Below are 11,845 nucleotides of genomic sequence, written 5' to 3'. Positions count from 1 at the left end.
CTGTTTTGTCATTGAGCCTCCGGTAGTCTACACAAAACCGCGTGGTGCCATCCTTCTTGGGTACTAGCACTACCGGTGATGCCCAGGGGCTATCTGAATGTTCGATAACCCCTAACTGCAACATTTCCTCAATTTCTTTCCTCATGTGCTCCCTTACTGCTTCAGGGATACAATACGGAGTCTGTCTCATAGGGAGCTGTCCTGGGGTCTCTACTCGGTGGGTAGCTAACAGAGTGTACCCTGGTAAATTGGAGAAGGTAGCACCTTTTGCCGCAATCAACTCCTGTACCTGGGCACGCTCCTGGGGACTTAGCCGCTCCCCCAGCTGCACACCTGTAGCGTTTTCTGCAGAATCTTCCTTTTCTAACATGTCTGGTAAGGGCAGATTCTCATAATCCTCAGTGGCTGGGGCACAGATGGCTGCTACCTCCTCTATTCTCTGGTGATAGGGTTTGAGCATGTTCACATGGAGCATGCGTCGTTTCCCTACCCCAGAGCACGGGCCGATCACATAAGTGGTGTCACATCTCTGTTCTACCACTTGGTATGGGCCCTGCCAGGTGGCCTGTAGCTTGTCTGTGCGGACAGGTTTCAAAATTAGAACTTTCTGTCCCACCTGAAAGCTACGGTCTCTGGCTCCCCTATCGTACCACCGGCGCTGTCGCCGCTGAGCCGCCCGGAGGTTCTCCCGTACGGTTTGGGTTAGAGCCTCCAAGCGGTCCCGGAACTCCAGCACGTATGGCACAATGGGGACTCCATCTGCACTGCTCCCCCCCTCCCAATGCTCTCTAATTAAGTCTAGGGGTCCTCTCACCCTTCTCCCAAACAATAACTCGAACGGAGAGAAGCCGGTAGATTCCTGTGGCACTTCTCGGTACGCAAAAAGCAGATGGGGTAAAAACCTCTCCCAGTCCTTATGGGACTCCCCAAATGTCCTGAGCATCTGCTTCAAGGTACCGTTAAAGCGCTCACATAACCCATTGGACTGCGGGTGATAGGCAGAATTTACAATTGGCTTAATGCCACATAACTTCCATAGCTGGTGGGTCACTTCGGCTGTAAATTGGGTCCCCCTATCCGAAATTATCTCTTGGGGAAATCCCATCCTGGAAAATATCTTCATCATAGCTTCGGCTACCGTTTCTGCTTGTATATTGGAAAGGGCTATAGCCTCCGGGTACCGGGTGGCATAATCTACAATGGTCAGAATATACCGCTTGCCGGAAGGGCTAGGCTTGGACAGTGGTCCTACTATATCCACTGCTACTCTGCTAAAGGGTTCTTCAATAATGGGAAGGGGGCACAATTTCGCTTTGTGGCGCTCACCCCTTTTTCCCACTCTCTGACAAATGTCACATGTCTGACAATACTGTCTCACATCTCTAGATATACCTGGCCAGAAAAATGCATGTGTCAATCTGTACCTCGTTCTTGTCATCCCTAAATGCCCAGACAGCGGAATATCGTGGGCAATTCTAAGCAGTTCCTGCCGGTATTTCTGGGGAACTATAAGCTGCTTATTAGTCACATGTACAGACCCCCCTACCACCTGCTCAGCAACACGATACAACAGATTTTTCTCCCATACATACTGTTCTCCCTCTAAACCTGTCTGACCAGCTGTCGCCTTATCCTTATATATTTGCAACGTGGGATCGTTTTTAACCTCTGCCTCAAAGTCAGTCGGGGTATCCCAGGAAACACGGGTTACACGGGGTACATTGTCTCTTACCTGAGCCTCAGAGTGTGTGGAAGATGAAGCCGTGGTGCGAGCCTGCTGACGGGTGGTCACTGGATATGCCTCATGGCGAGGACTTTGGGGCACAAAAGCGCAAGTCATTTTCCCCAGGTCATTCCCCAAAACAACATTAGCTGGTAACTTGTGCATCAGCCCCACCTCCACCATACCTTCCCCCGCACCCCAATTCAGATGTACCTTGGCAGTTGGTAGCCGGTACATGGCACCCCCTGCTACCCGGACTGCTACCGATCCCCCGGTATGTGCTGATCCTGACACCAAATGCGGGGCAACCAAAGTTAAGGTAGCGCCGGAATCACGTAGCCCCTGTACCTCTTTCCCTTCCAGAGTCACGGTCTGGCGATGTGGTTGTCGGTTGTCAGTAGCATGGATGGACATTACATCGTGCAAAGCGCCCAGGGGTTCATCAGCCGACTCAAGCGGCACTCCTGGCAAAGTTGGCTCTGTATGATAATAATGGGCAGCTGCCCGCGGGGCCATATTCTGCCGGAGCTGATTCCAGCTCTGGCGGCTCCGGTTTTGGGGCCATGTGCCCCCATTGCTTACAGGCATGGCACTGGATGTTGGCCCTGCCATTATAACGGGAGTGGGGAGGTTGTCCCACAAGTGCTGGTCTGGATGGTGCTGTCGCTGGGGCAGGAGCAATAACTGGAAACGGTTGCGGGTTGGGTTTTGCATACCCTCGGTTATTATTTTTATGATGCCTCCTAGCATCATAATGTTGGTCGGCCAATCGTGCCGCTTTGGTTAGGGTGTGAGGATTTCGGTCATTCACCCATTCTTGAGCCTCTGGTGCCAGGCCATTACAAAACTGCTCCAGTAGCAACATCTGGCGTAACTCCTCCATGGTGGTAGCTCTGCTGGCTTGTATCCAGCCTTGTGAGGCTTGGTCAAGCTTGTGTGCCCACTCCGCATGTGAGTCTTTGTCCCCTTTTTTCAATTCTCGGAACTTGCGCCGGTATGCCTCTGGGGTAATGGCATACCTTTCTAATAGCGCCTGCTTTACCTTGTCATAATTCTTGCTGTCCTCTCTGGGTACAGCCCGGAAGGCGTCTGCTGCACGCCCAGACAGTTTGCCTGCCAACAAGGGTACCCACATAGCTTGCTCTACATCATGCAAGTCACACAATCTTTCAAAATCTTGCAAGAATCCATCTATTTCGTCTTTATCCTCGCAAAAAGTTTTAAATGCATGATGTGGTATTTTTGGCCTTCCCTGGCCCACAGTTGAAACAGCAGCGGTTTCTGCTTGAGGTGAGAAGGCTTGATTCCTTTGCGCCGTCACGTACTCCTGTGCATCCGCCGAAATTATGGTCATAATTTCTGGAGATACTGGAGCGGGCCAAAATGCCAATCTTGTCCTCATTTCTCGTTCAAATGGGGTCTCCTCCATGTTTGCTGGGGGTGTAGCACTACGAGCTCGGTCTGTTTCCATTAGCTCGGCAATAAGTCTTGCTTTAGGCTTATTGCTGGCTATCTTACCCCTGGCTTCCAACAGCTCCTTTAACGTTTGCCGTTTCAATATGGTGTAGTCCGTCCCCATTCACTTCTGCATCTGTATCAATTGCCTTCTGCTTTCCAGTATGTCAATTCCAATTGTATAAACAGCGTTTTTCCTGCTGTACGGTTGGATCCCGCCGCTTGCCACCAATTGTTGCGGAGCTGCAATATTATAATCCCAGGATCTCCGCTGGTAGAACACAATAATCCAAGTACAAAGCTGGAAGCAGGCAATATTCCCAAATCCTCCCAAGAACCAGACGGAACACAGTCTGAGAGTCAACTGACACTTTATTCAAAAAGACTATTTATAGCAGGTCACTCAACTGTCACTTTATTAAAAAGACTGATATTTATAGCAGGTCACTTAACAGGGGTTTCCAAAGATGGGCAGCAGGGGTTTTGGTTGAGGGGACTGGAGGGAGACTACCGTTTCCAGGTCCTCCTCCCATCAGCCCCTGCTGTAACATACAGTAATGAAAACCACGAGGACATAAACCGTTACCTTTCTACTTCAAAATATACAACTTAGTCAGTTTTAATAGCAATGCTAACGAATGGGGAGGATTCGAACAGACATACACAGTACAGCATAAATTAAACATAGCCGGAGACGCCACACTATACCGGCGCGCAGTACACAACAGAAAATAGGCACAACCATTCTATCTTAGGCAGTCCCAAGTGGCTAGGTTTGCCACAGTTATCTATGCAGGGGATGATGGGAGATGTAGTTCTCCATGCAGTGGGATGATGGGAGATGTAGTTCTCCATGCAGTGGGATGATGGGAGATGTAGTTCTCCATGCAGTGGGATGATGGGAGATGTAGTTCTCCATGCAGTGGGATGATGGGAGATGTAGTTATCTATGCAGGGGATGATGGGAGATGTAGTTATCCATGCAGTGGGATGATGGGAGATGTAGTTCTCCATGCAGTGGGATGATGGGAGATGTAGTTCTCCATGCAGTGGGATGAGGGAGATGTAGTTCTCCATGCAGTGGGATGATGGGAGATGTAGTTCTCCATGCAGTGGGATGATGGGAGATGTAGTTATCTATGCAGTGGGATGATGGGAGATGTAGTTATTTATGCAGGGGATGATGGGAGATGTAGTTATCCATGCAGTGGGATGATGGGAGATGTAGTTCTCCATGCAGTGGGATGATGGGAGATGTAGTTCTCCATGCAGTGGGATGATGGGAGATGTAGTTCTCCATGCAGTGGGATGAGGGAGATGTAGTTCTCCATGCAGTGGGATGATGGGAGATGTAGTTCTCCATGCAGTGGGATGATGGGAGATGTAGTTATCTATGCAGTGGGATGATGGGAGATGTAGTTATTTATGCAGGGGATGATGGTGGGAGATGTAGTTATCTATGAAGGGGATGATGGGAGATGTAGTTATCCATGCAGTGGGATGATGGGAGATGTAGTTCTCTATGCAGGGGATGATGGGAGATGTAGTTCTCCATGCAGTGAGATGATGGGAGATTTAGTTATCTATGCAGGGGATGATGGGAAATGTAGTTCTCCATGCAGTGGGATGATAGGAGATATAGTTATCCATGCAGTGGGATGATGGGAGATGTAGTTCTCCATGCAGTGGGATGATGGGAGATGTAGTTCTCCATGCAGTGGGATGATGGGAGATGTAGTTCTCCATGCAGTGGGATGAGGGAGATGTAGTTCTCCATGCAGTGGGATGATGGGAGATGTAGTTCTCCATGCAGTGGGATGATGGGAGATGTAGTTATCTATGCAGTGGGATGATGGGAGATGTAGTTATCTATGCAGGGGATGATGGGAGATGTAGTTATCTATGAAGGGGATGATGGGAGATGTAGTTATCCATGCAGTGGGATGATGGGAGATGTAGTTCTCTATGCAGGGGATGATGGGAGATGTAGTTCTCCATGCAGTGGGATGATGGGAGATTTAGTTATCTATGCAGGGGATGATGGGAGATGTAGTTCTCCATACAGTGGGATGATGGGGGATGTAGTTATCTATGCAGGGGATGATGGGATATGTAGTTCTCCATGCAGTGGGATGAGGGAGATGTAGTTCTCCATGCAGTGGGACGATGGGGGATGTAGTTCTCCATGCAGTGGGACGATGGGGGATGTAGTTCTCCATGCAGTGGGACGATGGGGGATGTAGTTCTCCATGCAGTGGGATGATGGGAGATGTAGTTATCTATGCAGGGGATGATGGAGGATGTAGTTCTCCATGCAGTGGGATGATGGAGGATGTAGTTCTCCATGCAGTGGGATGATGGGGGATGTAGTTATCTATGCAGGGGATGATGGGAAATGTAGTTCTCCATGCAGTGGGATGATAGGAGATATAGTTCTCCATGCAGTGGGATGATGGGAGATGTAGTTATCTATGCAGTGGGATGATGGGGGAATGTAGTTCTCCATGCAGTGGGGTGATGGGAGATGTAGTTCTCCATGCAGTGGGATAATGGGAGATGTAGTTCTCCATGCAGTGGGATGATGGGGGATGTAGTTCTCCATGCAGTGGGATGATGGGGGATGTAGTTATCTATGCAGGGGATGATGGGAGATGTAGTTATCTATGCAGGGGATGATGGGAGATGTAGTTCTCCATGCAGTGGGATGATAGGAGATGTAGTTATCTATGCTACATGGAGATGTAGTTATCTATGCATGGGGATGATGGGAGATGTAGTTCTCCATGCAGTGGGATGATGGGAGATGTAGTTATCTATGCAGTGGGATGAAGGGGGATGTAGTTCTCCATGCAGTGGGGTGATGGGATATGTAGTTCTCCATGCAGTGGGATAATGGGAGATGTAGTTCTCCATGCAGTGGGATGATGGGGGATGTAGTTCTCCATGCAGTGGGATGATGGGGGATGTAGTTCTCCATGCAGTGGGATGATGGGGGATGTAGTTATCTATGCAGGGGATGATGGGAGATGTAGTTATCTATGCAGGGGATGATGGGAGATGTAGTTCTCCATGCAGTGGGATGATAGGAGATGTAGTTATCTATGCAGGGGATGATGGGAGATGTAGTTATCTATGCAGGGGATGATGGGAGATGTAGTTCTCCATGCAGTGGGATGCAGAGATCCCACATGTCCCCTCCCAGTAGAGGAAGCAGACTCTTGACCTTCTTGCCGCAGTGGCTGATGGAAGTTGTAGTTCTTTTTCCTCTGCGAGTGTTACAGAAAGTAAAAGAAAGACTACATTTCCCATGGCTGGGAGGGGTAATGCACCCAGAATGCTTTGCAGTCATCCACAGCCCTTTCATCAGGATCCTGACTGTGCATCGGATGGGACAGAAAAACACAGTGTGTACAGGACAGACAGACAGACAGTGTGTACAGGACAGACAGACAGACAGTGTGTACAGGACAGACAGACAAACAGTGTGTACAGGACAGACAGACAGACAGTGTGTACAGGACAGACAGACAGACAGTGTGTACAGGACAGACAGACAGACAGTGTGTACAGGACAGACAGACAGACAGTGTGTACAGGACAGACAGACAAACTGTGTACAGCACAGACAGACAGACACAGTGTGTACAGGACAGACAGACAGACAGTGTGTACAGGACAGACAGACACAGTGTGTACAGGACAGACAGACAGACACAGTGTGTACAGGACAGACAGACAGACAGTGTGTACAGGACAGACAGACAGACAGTGTGTACAGGACAGACAGACAAACAGTGTGTACAGCACAGACAGACAGACACAGTGTGTACAGGACAGACAGACAGTGTGTACAGGACAGACAGACAGACACAGTGTGTACAGGACAGACAGACAGACAGACACAGTGTGTACAGGACAGACAGACAGACAGACACAGTGTGTACAGGACAGACAGACAAACAGTGTGTACAGCACAGACAGACAGACACAGTGTGTACAGGACAGAGACAGTGTGTACAGCACAGACAGACAGACACAGTGTGTACAAGACAGACAGACAGTGTGTACAGGACAGACAGACAGTGTGTACAGGACAGACAGACAGACACAGTGTGTACAGGACAGACAGACAGACAGTATGTACAGGACAGACAGACAGACAGTGTGTGTACAGGACAGACATACAGTCACAGTGTGTACAGGACAGACAGTCACAGTGTGTACAGGACAGACAGACAGTCACAGTGTGTACAGGACAGACAGACAGACACAGTGTGTACAGGACAGACAGACAGACACAGTGTGTACAGGACAGACAGACAGTGTGTACAGGACAGACAGACAGTGTGTACAGGACAGACAGACAGTGTGTACAGGACAGACAGACAGTGTGTACAGCACAGACAGACAGACACAGTGTGTGCAGGACAGACAGACAGTGTGTACAGGACAGACAGACAGACAGTGTGTACAGGACAGACAGACAGACACAGTGTGTGCAGGACAGACAGATACAGTGTGTACAGGACAGACAGACAGACACAGTGTGTGCAGGACAGACAGATACAGTGTGTACAGGACAGACAGACAGACACAGTGTGTACAGGACAGACAGACAGACACAGTGTGTACAGGACAGACAGACAGACACAGTGTGTAGAGGACAGACAGGCACAGTGTGTACAGGACAGACAGGCACAGTGTGTACAGGACAGACAGTGTGTACAGGGCAGACAGACACAGTGTGTACAGGGCAGACAGACACAGTGTGTACAGGGCAGACAGACACAGTGTGTACAGGGCAGACAGACACAGTGTGTACAGGGCAGACAGACAGTGTGTACAGGGCAGACAGACAGTGTGTACAGGGCAGACACAGTGTGTACAGGGCAGTCAGGCAGTGTGTACAGGACAGACACAGTGTGTACAGGGCAGACAGACAGATGGTGTGTACAGGGGAGAGAGAGTGTGTGTGTACAAAACAGACAGACACAGTGTGTAAAGGACAGACGCAGTGTGCACACGACAGACAGACGCAGTGTGCACAGGACAGACAGACACAGTGTGCACAGGACAGACAGACACAGTGTGCACAGGACAGACAGACACAGTGTGCACAGGACAGACAGACGCAGTGTGTACAGGACAGACATTGTGTACAGGACAGACAGACACAATGTACAGAGCAAAAAAATGTAGTGTTTACAGGAAAAATGACACAATCTACAAGACAGACAGATACATTGCACAGTACAGAGAGTCCCAAAGTACAGGAAAGATAGACATAGTATATACAAGACAGACACAGTGTGTACAGGAAAGACAAAGGCATTGTACAGGAAAGATTGACACAAGGTACAGGACAGACAGACAGAAGGTAAAGGACAGACACAAACAGGTACACTGTGTACAGGACGGACAGACTCAATGTACCAGACACAAAATGCTCAAACACACGGTTATTTCTACTAAAAGTCAGTCTTTAATTGAAACAAAGAAATAAAAACGTTTCGGCTCCTACATGAGCCTTTTTCATGCCATGACAGAGGCTTATGGACGAAGCATTGTTCTTATTTCTTGGTTCCAAATAAAGACTGTCTTTTAGACAGAATCGCCTGTGTGCCTGTACATTTTGTTTCTACTACTGCTGGACATTTTGCAGAACTGGCTCTCCCTATCTGGAGCATTGTATGAGTATGAGTATTTCCCCTCATTTTAGTGTGTGCCCTGCTCTCTTCATTTGCAATCAACGTGCAGACAGACAAACACTGTGTTTACATGAAATACAGACATGTACAAGACAGACCGTATATACCGATATAATTGATAGGAAAGGCAAACACCCCCTGTGTACTGGACAGGCTTACAGATACATTTCACAGAACAGATGGTCACAATGTGTACATGACAGAGAGATAGACATAGTAGACAGACACAATGTACATCATTGACAGACACACAGTACAAGACAGGCACAGTGTGTACACAAGAGACAGACAGACCAATAGAATCAGTTCACAGAACAGATAGACACTGTGTGCACAGGACAGACAGGCACAATGTACAGGACAGATAGACATAGTCTATGCAAGACAAATATACATACACAAAGTCCAGGATTGACGGACAGTGTGTAAAGATTGGATGGTTGAGTAAATCTCTAAACATGTTCTTTTCTAGGAAGTGATCTAAGTAACAGCCCAAATAAATACAAAGTGCTGGATAGATGGTCAAAGTGAAGACACACACAAAATGTTCCTGAAAGACACAGTTTGTACAGGTTACACAAATACATCATGCATCAGACATACAAAAATAGGGTGAACAAGACAATTAAACACTGTGTGTACAAGATAGACATTCATTGGGTACTAGTGAGACAGACACAATGTGCATATAACAGACATTGTGTACAGGACAGACAGTGTATATATAGGACAAACAGTGTGTGCAGGAAAGATTGACTCAAGTTAAAGGACAGACAGGCACACTGTGTACAGGACAGACGGACTCAATGTACAGGACACAATGTTCAGGCAGTCTTTAAGTGAAACAAATAAATAAAAACAATTCATGACAGTGTATACATGACAGACAGTCTATACAGGAGCGATAGTGTATACAGAACAGACAGTGCATTCATGACAGACAGGAGAGAGAGTCTGTACAGGCCCGAGGAGAGATTATCTGTAGGATTTAATGGATCTGTCTGATTGTGGGAGAGATTATCTGTAGGATTTAATGGATCTGTCTGATTGTGGGAGAGATTATCTGTAGGATTTAATGGATCTGTCTGATTGTGGGAGAGATTATCTGTAGGATTTAATGGATCTGTCTGATTGTGGGAGAGATTATCTGTAGGATTTAATGGATCTGTCTGATTGTGGGAGAGATTATCTGTAGGATTTAATGGATCTGTCTGATTGTGGGAGAGATTATCTGTAGGATTTAATGGATCTGTCTGATTGTAGGAGAGATTATCTGTAGGATTTAATGGATCTGTCTGATTGTGGGAGAGATTATCTGTAGGATTTAATGGATCTGTCTGATTGTGGGAGAGATTATCTGTAGGATTTAATGGGTCTGTCTGATTGTGGGAGAGATTATCTGTAGGATTTAATGGATCTGTCTGATTGTGGGAGAGATTATCTGTAGGATTTAATGGATCTGTCTGATTGTAGGAGAGATTATCTGTAGGATTTAATGGGTCTGTCTGATTGTAGTAGAGATTATCTGTAGGATTTAATGGATCTGTCTAATTGTGGGAGAGATTATCTGTAGGATTTAATGGGTCTGTCTGATTGTAGTAGAGATTATCTGTAGGATTTAATGGGTCTGTCTGATTGTGGGAGAGATTATCTGTAGGATTTACTGGATCTGTCTGATTGTAGGAGAGATTATCTGTAGGATTTAATGGATCTGTCTGATTGTAGGAGAGATTATCTGTAGGATTTAATGGATCTGTCTGATTGTGGGAGAGATTATCTGTAGGATTTAATGGGTCTGTCTGATTGTGGGAGACATTATCTTTAGGATTTAATGGGTCTGTCTGATTGTAGGAGAGATTATCTGTAGGATTTAATGGATCTGTCTGATTGTAGGAGAGATTATCTGTAGGATTTAATGGATCTGTCTGATTGTGGGAGAGATTATCTGTAGGATTTAATGGATCTGCCTGATTGTAGGAGAGATTATCTGTAGGATTTAATAGATCTGTCTGATTGTGGGAGAGATTATCTGTAGGATTTAATGGATCTGTCTGATTGTGGGAGAGATTATCTGTAGGATTTAATGGATCTGTCTGATTGTAGGAGAGATTATCTGTAGGATTTAATGGATCTGTCTGATTGTGAGAGAGATTATCTGTAGGATTTAATGGATCTGTCTGATTGTGGGAGAGATTATCTGTAGGATTTAATGGATCTGTCTGATTGTAGTAGAGATTATCTGTAGGATTTAATGGATCTGTCTGATTGTAGGAGAGATTATCTGTAGGATTTAATGGATCTGTCTGATTGTGGGAGAGATTATCTGTAGGATTTAATGGGTCTGTCTGATTGTGGGAGACATTATCTTTAGGATTTAATGGGTCTGTCTGATTGTAGGAGAGATTATCTGTAGGATTTAATGGATCTGTCTGATTGTAGGAGAGATTATCTGTAGGATTTAATGGATCTGTCTGATTGTGGGAGAGATTATCTGTAGGATTTAATGGATCTGCCTGATTGTAGGAGAGATTATCTGTAGGATTTAATAGATCTGTCTGATTGTAGGAGAGATTATCTGTAGGATTTAATGGATCTGTCTGATTGTGGGAGAGATTATCTGTAGGATTTAATGGGTCTGTCTGATTGTGGGAGAGATTATCTGTAGGATTTACTGGATCTGTCTGATTGTAGGAGAGATTATCTGTAGGATTTAATGGATCTGTCTGATTGTAGGAGAGATTATCTGTAGGATTTAATGGATCTGTCTGATTGTGGGAGAGATTATCTGTAGGATTTAATGGGTCTGTCCGATTGTGGGAGAGATTATCTGTAGGATTTACTGGATCTGTCTGATTGTAGGAGAGATTATCTGTAGGATTTAATGGATCTGTCTGATTGTGGGAGAGATTATCTGTAGGATTTAATGGATCTGTCTGATTGTAGGAGAGATTATCTGTAG

At 46.4% G+C, this 11,845-nt stretch overlaps 1 protein-coding gene across 1 annotated transcript in view; it reads left to right on the top strand.

Moving 5' to 3' along the window:
* The first annotated feature begins 6,552 nt into the window (after window positions 1-6,552).
* The window catches only part of LOC134586342 (oocyte zinc finger protein XlCOF6.1-like), a 95,724-nt gene continuing 90,431 nt past the window's right edge, over window positions 6,553-11,845 (top strand). The window contains exon 1 of the mRNA XM_063441810.1: window positions 6,553-6,584. The gene's annotated coding sequence lies outside the window, so the exon portion shown is untranslated. The remainder of the gene's footprint in view (window positions 6,585-11,845) is intronic.

Source organism: Pelobates fuscus, chromosome 2 (genome assembly GCF_036172605.1).
Source record: "Pelobates fuscus isolate aPelFus1 chromosome 2, aPelFus1.pri, whole genome shotgun sequence".
Classification (NCBI taxonomy): Eukaryota; Metazoa; Chordata; class Amphibia; order Anura; family Pelobatidae; genus Pelobates; species Pelobates fuscus.
The sequence above is the reverse complement of the archived record's forward strand: the minus strand, read 5'-3'. Positions and strand labels throughout refer to the sequence as shown.